This window comes from Pogoniulus pusillus, chromosome 40, assembly GCF_015220805.1.
Source record: "Pogoniulus pusillus isolate bPogPus1 chromosome 40, bPogPus1.pri, whole genome shotgun sequence".
NCBI classification, from domain to species: domain Eukaryota; kingdom Metazoa; phylum Chordata; class Aves; order Piciformes; family Lybiidae; genus Pogoniulus; species Pogoniulus pusillus.
Genome location: NC_087303.1, coordinates 7,647,377 through 7,659,871, shown reverse-complemented (window position 1 = coordinate 7,659,871; position 12,495 = coordinate 7,647,377).

Here is a 12,495-nt window from a genome sequence, read left to right as displayed (position 1 = left end):
GTTGACTGCTCTTAATGACCCTCTTGCTCTTGATATGCCTAAGGACAGCACCAAGAATAAGTTTGTTGTATTGTTCGGTGAATGATGTGTGTGTGAAAATATCTACTCATTGTCTACTCACTCTTTGGCCCAAGTGGACATGGGGCTATTTTACAATTATGTACAGTTTTCTGACTCAGTACTTTCAGAGGTGCCCATGTCACAGTAAAACTTTCTTTTAAGGGCCCAGAATCATGTTCCAGGTGCTGGCTTGGCGCATAGGAGATGTTCCCAGCCATCCAGTGATTGCTTCCATCACTGTAAGCACACGGCACTTGCCTTGGCAGGTCTCTGGAAGTGTGGTGTGGTCAATGTGCCAGGCCTCTCCATACTGATGTTTCACCTATCGTCCTCTCTACCACAGAGGCTTTAACCACTTACCTTGCTTGAAGGCAGCATGTTTCACGTCCATGCACATCCTGCATGCCCATGACCATGTTTGCACATACTTGGTCTTTGGACTTTGGACTCTTGGTCATGAGTCCACATGTATGTCACACCTCTTCCCTGATGTCCTGAAGTGTCATGGGCCTGCTGAGTCTGACCCACTCAAAGTCACTCACATGCTCACAGGTCCTCTCTCAAAGAGGACCTCTTGAACAGCAGTTGTCAGGATTCCTGTTCATATGATGTGCTCCAGGATCAAGAGGGGATTTCTGAGCAGAAACATAGCAACACAATGACTGATGCCTGCTGGCTGAGGAGAGACTAGGGATGTCTTCTCCAGCTTCAAGAAGCAGTGCCTGAAATAGGACCCACTGCAATGTCCTTCCCTCCAATACCCCTGGCAGTATTGAAGGGTTCCCCTGTGTGCCCACTGCTTTTCCCTGCTAAGCAATGGCTTTGTCCTTCCATAGCAGTACATCCGAAACCCCTTCCCCTCCTCATGAAGATGGGATGGGGAGAGCTAAGACAAGACAAACACAGCCCCCTCCAAGGACTGTGGGTCAGTAAGAACTCACATAAGCTCTTCCCCCAAGCCATACACCCTGCTAGGGTATGGAATGGCACAGACACCTTGTGTTGGGGCATGTCTGGGCAACAGAACTGCTGTTTGTTTGTTATTAGTGCCTACTTCTTTTGCCTGCTTTTGGACATGCTCTCTTCTGACAATCTGACAAAACTAGATTGATAAATCAGTTGTGCTGCAGAGCAAATGAGCTCTTTTCTCTGGGGTCTTTGCCCCAGCCACACACGTGGACTAAGTGGCAATAGCCATACAGGAAGAGTTGTCTAATAAAAAGGGATGGTAAGAGGAATTCCTACAATCAGCAAACAGTGCTGTGAGTATTTCATATACTCCTAAAGTCCCCAGGAAGCTCCTTCTTTTTGTTAGTGGGGTAATCTTACTGCCTTTGGACCTAACTTTTCCAATACAGAGCATATGAATACCTTTAGTCCCCCTCTAATCCATGAGGAAGAAGTAAGGGACCTGCTGAGACATTTGGATCCTCACAAGTCCATGGGACCAGATGGGATCCATCCTAGGGTGCTGAGGGAGCTGGCAGCTGAGCTGGCCAAGCCACTTTCCATCATTTATCAGCAGTCCTGGCTCACTGGAGAGGTCCTCGAAGACTGGAAGCTGCCAATGTGATCCCATCCACAAGAAGGGTCGTAAGGAGGAGCCAGAAAACTACAGACCTGTGAGCCTGAACTCAGTGCCAGGCAAGGTCATGGAACAGGTCATCTTGAGTGACATCACAAAGCACCTACAGGATGGCCAAGGGATCAGGGCCAGCCAGCATGGGTTTAGGAAGGGCAGGTCCTGCCTCACCAACCTGATCTCCTTTTATGATCAGGTTACCCGCCTGGTGAATGTGGGGAAGGCTGTGGGTGTAGGCTACCTGGACTTCAGCAAGGCCATTGACACTGTCTGTCACAACAAGCTCCTAGCCAAGCTGGCAGCTCATGGTTTGGACAGATTCACTCTGTGCTGGGTCAGGAACTGGCTAGATGGCAGAGCCCAGAGAGTGGTGGTGAATGGTGCCACATCCAGTTGGCAGCTGTCACTAGTGGTGTTCCCCAAGGATCAGTGCTGGGCCCAGTCCTGTTCAATATCTTTATTGTTGATCTGGACGAGTTGATTGAGTCCAGCATCAGTAAGTTTGCAGGTGACACCAAGCTAGGAGCAGGTATTGATCTGTTGGAAGGTAGGAGAGCCCTGCAGAGGGACCTGGACAGGCTGGATGGGTGGGCAGAGGCCAATGGGATGAGATTTAACAAGGCCAAGTGCAGGGTTCTGCACTTTGGCCACAACAACCCCAAGCAGCACTACAGGCTGGGGACTGAGTGGCTGGAGAGCAGCCAGGAGGAAAGGGACCTGGGGGTACTGGTAGATAATAGGCTGAAGCTGATCCAGAAGTGTGCCCAGGTGGCCAAGAGAGCCAAAGGCATCCTGGCCTGCATCAGGAAGAGTGTGGCCAGTAGGATGAGGGAGGTTATTCTTCCCCTGTACTCAGCACTGGTCAGGCCACACCTTGAGTGCTGTGTCCAGTTCTGGGCCCCTCAATTCAAGAGAGATGTTGAGGTGCTGGAAGGTGTCCAGAGAAGGGCAACAAAGCTGGTGAAGGGCCTGGAACACAAACCCTATGAGGAGAGACTGAGGGAGCTGGGGGTGTGCAGCCTGCAGAAGAGGAGGCTCAGGGGTGACCTCATTGCTGTCTATAACTACCTGAAGGGACATTGTGGCCAGGTGGGGGTTGGCTTCTTCTCCAGGGCAACCAGCAACAAAACAAGGGGACACAGTCTCAAGTTGTGCTGGGGTAGGTATAGGCTGGATGTTAGGAAGAAGTTCTTCCCAGAGAGAGTGATTGGCATTGGAATGGGCTGCCCAGGGAGGTGGTGGAGGCACTGTCCCTGGAGGTCTTCAAGAAATGACTGGATGAGGGACTCAGTGCCATGGTCTAGTTGACTGGATAGGGCTGGGTGCTAGGTTGGACTGGATGATCTTGGAGGTCTCTTCCAACCTGGTTGATTCTATGATTCTATGATTCTTTAACCTAGGGCTCTGTGTACAATGCATCATTGTATGATGAGACAATGAACATGGCAATCACATACAACAGTGTACCAACAACTCTTCATAGCACTCAAGTTCCCAGATGCTCCAGTGTCAGCGATGACAAACTCCTGAGTTACTTTGAATGGTTTCACTCACTAGAAGAATATTGTGTTCAGCAACTGCTTCATCATGGGTTACCAGAAGAGTTGATAGAGCAAACACCTTTGTGCTTACTTGCCGCAATGAAGGGACGGGGCAACGACTTGATGCAAGCCAAAAATCCACTTTATTAGAAAAATAGGCAGGTATATATTGTATCAGAAGGGCTAGCATGTTACTCACTGATTGGATAGAATTACAGTAAAAGTTAGTAACTACTACATGATTGGCTGATACTCTGCTCAGGCCGAAGACGCTGTTTCTACTTTCTTCTCTGCTCCTTGATATAAGTTGCTATGCAACTATCTGAGCAGTCCTGACCGCAGGATCTTACTTATCTTACTCTTCTGAGGTCTGTCTGACCCACACATTACATGCCCAAGGTCTATACTGTGTTTTGTTTCGTCTTGGGCAGCTGTTCCCTGCTAACAGGCCATTCCCCTATTCCTACATCTCCCCCTTTTTGTTATACAAAGGAGAACCTAACAGTAGCACAACCAATCGTTCGTTAAATACACAGCAAAATACATAGTAGCAATATAAGTAGCAAGAATATTATAAGCAATACATAACAAAGCATTTTTACACACTACAAATAAATCCAATTAGTCCCCATCCCACAAAAGATTTTATAAAAAATAAATTCTAAAAACTGACCATAACTAAACAAAGCAATTCTAATTCAGTGACATTATTTGTCCTTGTCCGTCTGATCTTCTTGAATCGATCCCTTGTAAGGACAAACATATTTTGCTGGTATCCATCTAGGACCTGACTCTGTGGAAACACAAGCATATCCTTTTCCCCATGTTATTAAAGGATAAGGACCTTTGACTTTACCTGATTCTAAATCACGAATTAAAACTGGTGGCTTCTCCTGAAGCTCAAAAAGGCGATTATTTGCAAAATGTCACACTATTGGTGGATTATCATCTGTGCTTGTGCAATTCAAAAAGTTGTAAACACAGAGTGCCTTTTGTAATCTTTCTTCAGGTGTCACTGAAATCCCTCCTCCCCCTTTTTGTTTCTGCAAAAGAGATTTCAAAGTCTGATGTGCTCTCTCAATGATAGATTGCCCTGTAGGGGAGTGTGGGATCCCAGTGACATGCCAAATTCCCCATGCTGAAAAAAAGCTTTGCAAGAATTGAGAAATATATGCAGGGCATTATCAGTTTTAATAGCTCGAGCCACTCCTAACATGGCAAAGGCTCTAAGAAAATGCTTTTTTGCATCCTTTGCTTTTTCTCCTTTGTGACAGGAGGCATATAATGCTCCAGAAAAGGTATCAATAGAAGAATGTACATATTTAAATAATCCAAATTCTGGAACATGGGTCACATCTGATTGCCAGATTTCTAAGCTGTTTAATCCACGAGGGTTAACACCTTCGCTACCTGTAGGTACAATGGTACATTGGCAATCTGGACAGGATGCAATAATATCTGCTGCTTGTTGAGTAGACAATTCAAATTGCCTTCTTAAGCCCTTTGCATTTTGATGGAAAAACATATGACTGAGCTTGGCCTGAGCCATTCGATCAGGTAAAGTCAAAACTGGTAAAGTTAGTAAATCTGCTTGACGATTCCCTTCTGCAAAAAATCCTGGGAGGTCAGTATGAGATCTAATGTGCATAATGAAAAATGAAGGTTGTCTGTTATTTAAAAGAAAAATCAATTTCTGCAGCAAATCAAAAAAGTGAGGATTGGAAACATCTTTAAGTGCAGCAGTTCAGCATGCATAACAATCCCTGCCACATAGGCAGGATCAGTGACTAAATTGAAAGGCTTATCATGATGTAATTGAAACACACGTGTTACTGCTGCTAGTTCCACTATTTGAGGGGAACCTGGACATAAAGAAACTTCTGAATTCCAACATTGCATATTAACATCCCACCAAACTATTGCTGACTTTTGTGATGTTCCTGACCCAACTGTAAAAAAGGTAATTGCATCCAATGGTTGAAAGCTTCTCTTAGGTTCCTCTGCCAGAGCGAAAGATAAATGAAACAATTTGTGGGGTGGTGGGTGATTTGAAAACTGACCCACATACCCCTGGACTGCCACTTGAAATGGTAAGGAATTCTGCATCAGCCAGATAAAATAAGCATCTGTAAGCGGGGTGTAAATGACTGAAAATTGTTTGCCCGTTAGGGTAACTACCCTATTCCTAGCTTTCATGATAATATGAGCAAACATTTCTGGCTGGGAATAAATAGCTTTGAAGGCTGATGAGGTAAAAAGACCCACTCAAGAAGTAGCAATGGATCTTTCAGGCTCAGATCCCACTGAAAGATGAGACCCAAAGGTTTAACATCATCCCACAAAATTATGAGAAACAGTGGCAGGTCAGGGTCCCAACGATGAGCCTGTCGTGATTGTATGGCTTCACAGATTTTTTGAATGGCTTTCTTTGCTTCTGGAGTCAAAGAACGGGGGGCAGACAAATTAATGTCACCTTTTAGAAGTTCAAATAGTGGGGCCAAATCAGAATTAGAAATACCCAGAAGAGGCCGTAGCCAATTTAGAGAACCTAGTAGTTTTTGAATATCATGCAAATTGCTCACTTGAGTTTGCAGCTGAACCTTCTGAGGTGTTATTGTTTGAGCTCTTATTTTCCATCCCAGGTATTACCAAGGTTCAAATCTCTGTATCTTTTCTTTAGAGATACAAAGACAGGCTTTTTCAATGGCTGCACAAACCTCCTGTACCGCCCGTTCCATGTCAAATGGATCTTTGGCAGCAATAAGCAAATCATCCATGTAAAGATACAGCAATACCTGAGGAAATTGCTCATGTACTGGAGACAATGCTTCAGCCACATACCATTGACAAATTATGGGGCTATTTTTCATTCCCTGTGGTAATACAGTCCATTGATAATGCTTTAAAGGTGCTCGCATATTAACACTTGGGATGGAAAAGGCAAACCGAGGAGCATCTTCAGGGTGAAGAGGAATGCTAAAAAAGCAATCTTTCAAATCTATGACAGTTAAAGCCCAATTTTTAGGAATCATTGTGGGAGAGGGGAGCCCTGGTTGCAATGCTCCCATGGATTCCATAGCATCATTATTTTTTCTTAAATCATGAAGCAAATGCCATTTGCCAGATTGGTTTTGAATCACAAAAACAGGAGTATTCCAGGGACTAAAAGAAGGTACTATGTGCCCTTGCTCTAGCTGCTCCTGTACTAACTGTTCCAAGGCACAAAGTTTTTCCTCAGGGAGGGGCCACTGATCTACCCATATAGGAATTTGTATTTTCCAAGATAATTTTGGGGTATCGCGCCCATCAGCAGCCCTCTCTAAAAATGTGTTTCCAATGTGAGACCCCATTGCGACAGGACATCTCTCCCCCACAGGACCATAGGTACCGGCAACACAAAAGGTTTAACAGTTGCAATCCTTCCCTCAGGCCCAACAATCTGTATAAATTCCACACTCTGCTGACTTTTCCCCACATCCCCTATTCCTGCCAGTGGCTGTAAGATTTTTGCCAGTGGCCATACCGGGGGCCATTTGGCCAAAGAAATAACAGTGACATCAGCACCAGTATCAATAATGCCATTTAAAACAACCTGCTGGTCTGCTTTTTTCATTATGCATTTTTGTGTAGGTCTTTCATTAGACACCGACTGAGTCCAATAGACCTCTGGAAGTCCTGTTGAACCGAAAGCTCCTTCACGTTTCTTCACTGTTTGAGGATTAAATGGATCCCAAGGAAGTAAAAGCAACTGAGCTATACGGCTATTTTTTGCAATCGTACAGGGAGGAAGTGGTGTCCAAACCATGATTTTCACTTGCTTTGCATCACTGTCAATAACTCCTGGTAATACAAAAAGACCAGTCAGGGTAGTTGACAATCTTCCCAAAATCAAAGCTGTTGTATTTTTTGGCAAAGGTCCCTGAAAGTTCGTGTCTAATAAGTGAACTGAAGAATCGAGTAAAGTCACTGCGTGTTTGGTTTCCAAGTCCAGTCCTGCACTGCCTGATGTGGCTCGTTGCAAGCCGCAGATTGGCATTCGGAGAGCTGCTATGCCGGCTGTACCATTTGTGTCGGAGCGTGGCGCCGGTCTGTGCTCTTCCGCCAGTTTCCCTGAAGCAGCTTCCCTTGTTTATCGTATTTAGAGTGGCACTGAGTTGCATAATGGCGACCTTTCTGGCACCGGGGGCATAATGATATGGGCTTATTCACTTGCCCCTTTTGAGCATAACAGTTCTTCCTAATGTGACCTGGCTTCCCGTAGCCAAAACAAACAGCCGCCCTCCCCCCTGTGTTCACAGCAGCAAAAGCAGCTGCCATAGTCTCGCATTTAAAATCGGACGTCCCGAAGCAATTACAAGCTTCCATCATCTCAACCAGGGAGGCTTTTGGATTCGGTAACGATTTCAGCAACTTCTTGCAGTCCACATTGGCATTTTCAATTGCTAATTGTTGAAGTAAAATCTCTCTAGCTTCCTCGTTTTCAACCTGCTTTCCAAGAGCTTCCTGCAATCTTGCTAGGAAGTCCATAAATGACTCCTTTGGTCCTTGCATGATAGTCGTAAAAGCCTTTTGGGGTTTATGGGTGTCTGGAATCTTAAGGAGCACTCGCTTAACAGCCTCCTTAGTGGCATCCAGAGCTTCTCTCGGACAATCTCTTGCCTGGGCAACGGGATCGGCTAACGGCCCCGTGCCCATCAGATGATCCATAGTTAAGGCTTGCAGGGCTGGATTATTCCTCGCTGCAAACCTTTGTAAAACAGTTTCTAAACTCTGACGCCATCCCGACTGCCAGAGCATGTATTGAGAAGAATTTAAAAGCAATTTGGCTATTGTCTTCAAATCATAAGGTGTTAAAACGTAACTTTCACAAACGGACTCAAGCAGTCCCGCAAAATAATGTGAACCCAGTCCATTATCAGCGGCAACACGGCGCAGTTCTTTGGTAACTGAAAAGCTGAGAGCTTCCCACTGGGGGTTGCCGCCATGCCCTGGATAGATCACCGGTGCTGCGATAATGCGGGCTGGTACTGTGGCAGGTCGGGGCGGAATCGTAATACACCCTGCCATGTCGGCATCCCCTTTGTCTAAAGCTCGTTGTTTAATTGCTGCCCACACCACACGGGGATCATGACCATCCGGTAGATACGGGTTCCTTTTCGGGATCAAAGGGATCTAACTCAAAATGATCTTCGCTAAATGATGTTGATTGCGAAGTTCCCACAGCAGGCTTAAATCGCACTCGCGGCTTAGGTGCCGATAGAGTAGGCAAGTCGTTAGCATCAAAAGGCAAGGGAGGGGCAGAGGGTTGAATCAGAGCATTCGTCTGCATTCCCTTCTTCTTTAAGTCTAAGGGATTAAATGCTCTCCCCGACTTCCCCTCCTGTTCTTTAACAGCCTCAAACACCTTTCGCCACGGTGCAAGCAAGCGCTGTGCTTCTAAATCACCATTTGTAGAAAGATCCCATAAACAGACCCCTACATTGTCCCATAGTTCCGACTCAAAAACCGTAATTTCTGTAGTGTCAGGGAATTTATCCTTGACCCATCTCATAAGTAATTCCAGCTCATAACCAGATATGTCTTTCTTATGTTCATATACAAAATCTTTCATGAGCTTATAAACGTCCCTTTCTTCATATGAGGTTTGATTCCCCATGTTTAAGTTCCTCTGAGCTCACCTACCAATCTCGAGGAGGTGATGAAGTGCGGGCCCACAATCTGCTTCCTTTCAGCAGCTTTCAGTTCCCAGAGGCTTGCGGCCGGTCGTCCTCATATCCCGGACAATAAGCACTGATATCACGTCGGGGTCACCATTTGCCGCAATGAAGGGACGGGGCAACGACTTGATGCAAGCCAAAAATCCACTTTATTAGAAAAATAGGCAGGTATATATTGTATCAGAAGGGCTAGCATGTTACTCACTGATTTGATAGAATTACAGTAAAAGTTAGTAACTACTACATGATTGGCTGATACTCTGCTCAGGCCGAAGACGCTGTTTCTACTTTCTTCTCTGCTCCTTGATATAAGTTGCTATGCAACTATCTGAGCAGTCCTGACCGCAGGATCTTACTTATCTTACTCTTCTGAGGTCTGTCTGACCCACACATTACATGCCCAAGGTCTATACTGTGTTTTGTTTCATCTTGGGCAGCTGTTCCCTGCTAACAGGCCATTCCCCTATTCCTACAGTTACTGAGGATGTTGACACTGAACACATTTGTAGATCAGTCATGCTGTTGGTTTCCAGAAGGGGAATAAATGCCTCCTCATGATACTGAGGAATAGCTGTCACTGTGAGAGAAATCCACCTCTATCTGGCAGGTGGAAATTGAAAAGTTCCATGCATATCTTTGATTTGGTTTCACAAAAACCAATACCCATCACCAGTCAAGGGGGTGGGGGATTAATAAAGAGTACCAGGTATTGGGCTCAGAGCAATAAAGCTCTATACTGTTTTGTGTTATGCTCTACATAGAGTACTATGGTATTACACTGTTATAGTGGCATACACTGTTTGTATAATGCATTTAGTGTGTAACCATGCATATGTGTAACCTACTGTGTTTTGTGCAGGCAACCTAATCCATATGTGATAAGCCATATTAAAGGGTATCAACTGCCAAGAAAGGCAACACAATTGTACCCCAGGTAATGCACACAAGATACTTAGTCCCCAGAGAGACAGTCAATTGCCCTCGATCTAAATGGCCAAGGGGATGGAATGTGGTAGTAGGCCCGATAAGTCCAAAATAGGCTTAATGCATATCCTGGCTTGCCCAGGTATGTTTTTCTGCTCTACCAGAGAAGCAAGCACAGGAAAAGAAGACAAAAGAACCTGGAGCCACTGAGTCTAAGGACCCTGGCCTGCCCAGACTTGTCTTGGTCCTGTGGTAAACAAGATACACACACTTAGCTTGTGCCTGCCTTGTGCAAGGTCTGTGCCTTTCCCAAATTCGGGTAAAAGTGAGCCTATGGCTTTACCTAATATGGTAATGTTTGGCTAACTGCCATTCTGATTGGCTGTTCTCTGTCCAAAGGGCAAATAATCTTGGCCCACATTGATAAAGGGAGATACGCAGGTAAACAACGTGCTCCCCTATTCTCTGCCATGCTCTGGTGCGCTCCCTTGTGGTGGTTTGGGTGTTACCCGCCCCCACACACACTTTGGAAATCACCCAGAGTAGACTCAGCTGGCTCTGGAAATTGAATGAAGCTTATTATTTATAGCTTATCACAACACACAAGCAGATATTTACAGTATATACAGTTCTATACAGAAATATACAAGGTAAAAGGTAATACAGAAACACAACAGCCCTCCCTGAAACCTGAGTCCCCAGGAGGGGCTCCCAACTGCCCTTCCACCTTCTCCCACCCCTCTACCTTACCCCAGGCATTGCCTTGTGCCCCAAGGAAAAATGGAGGGTTGGCCAGTGGGGTTAGGAGGCAAGTGGATTAATCAGAAAGACGGAGGGTGAGGTTAGAGAGAAATGCAGCTCAGAGACCAGGCAGTGCTCAAACTGCCTTATCTATGTTTATACTCTTGTTCTTATACTTCTCATCAAGCCTATGAATGAAGTAGACATCACCACTGTTTCTCTTTCATAGCCTGTGATCTAATCCTTCTCACCAAAACATTCTAGCTAGCTTCGAACTAGCACATCTCTGCTGTGATCTGCTGTTGCCTGATGCAATTGCCTACTGCCTTATTGTTTGCCAGTAAACTCCACTGTTGCAAGCTTGCCAGGAGCAGACCCTGGATGCCTGCACACGGTCAGCCTGTATGGCCAGTGTGCCATCATGCTGAGACTGCACATTGCAACATCCTGCCTCTACACCTGAAATTCCTGCTTAGAAGTCCTGGACATACATAGGTTGTTCAGAGGAGCCAGGAGACAAAGTCAGAGATTGTCTGCCTCTTTTGCTCAGAAGCCTGGGAAGAAGCATCTCAGCAGCTGACAAGACAGTGTCCTCTGAAAGCATTTGGGCACTGTCTGGACTGTAGCTAGCCCCCACAAGAAGGGTAATAATAATAATTTGTGAGTAAATGCTTAAAAGCCTCTTTGTAATTCTCCATTGCCTTCTGCCATAAGTGGCATTTGACTGCAGGAACTTTCTCTTCCACTTCAATCAATGTTTATATATTTTGCTGGTTATTACTAGATCCAGATATTAACCATAGAATGTTTTCATGACTGTGTAAGAATCTAAATATTATTAAATTTAGTGGTTAGGGGTGGCAGAGTTCTGGATATCAAAATTAATAAACAATATTAATTTTGGAAAAATATTTCAACTCACATTCATTAATGTACCCTTTGCAACACCTGTGCAATCCTGCTGGAGCAACAATTGCTCCACATCCAGTTTGGTAATAGAGCATCACCCTCAGCAGTCAGCATGCTGAGGGAAAGACCACCTCAGGGACATAGGAAAGGTTGCAGCAGTTTTTTAATGAGTCTAAAAACAGAAATGAGATCACTTCAAGTGGAGGTGCACAGCAAGAAGAATAGAAGCAGCCAAGAATGTAATTACCTTTTCCTGGAACAGAGTTCCTGCAGGGAATCTGTAGGCCTGCCTGGCAAAGGGAGACAGGTTGGAGGATTGGAATAGACAGGTTTCTGCAGTACTTACAGCAGCTTATGAGGAGTGCAAGACAAAGAAGGAAAGAGAAGAGCACAGGTGAGTGGAAGACAGGAAGGGTGACATTGGCCATGTTGTCAGAGTGCCAGACCTTTCAGGCTACCCTTGCAGGACAACCAAGAGATGAACAGCTCTCTTAAAGCAACGGCCCCATGTTTGATCCATTATCAAGCATAGTGCTTCAAGTTCTTTGATGGCTTTTTCTCATGCAGTTGCCAGCAGCTCTAGCAGGGTCTGCAGCAGTAGCAGTTGGTTATGCAGGAGAGGTCAAAGCCCCCAGAGCTGATGGGCACTCCATCACAGCTGAGGATGCTGCCAACAGCAGCAGAGGTGGAGGAGCCTATGGCAGTGTTCTGTGGGAAGAAGCTGAGGATGGGTCCGGGCAGGGTCACCAGCACAGTAGGAGGCTCAATGACAACAGTGGAGTGCTGGCACCTTACGCAGCAGGGCTCATTGCAGCTGCTGGCCAGTGGGGTTGGGCCACAGGGCTGACAGCAGGGCTCACAGGGCTTGCACCTCGTCTCATCTTTTTTTATTGCATTGGCTTTGTAACAGCCTCATACTTCAGTGCCTCGTGTACGCTGAGGGAAAGTAGCCAAGGTCTTTGATCAATGGAGCTAACACTAGGGTGTGACACTCACTCAGCTGAGCATCCCCTGGCAGCAG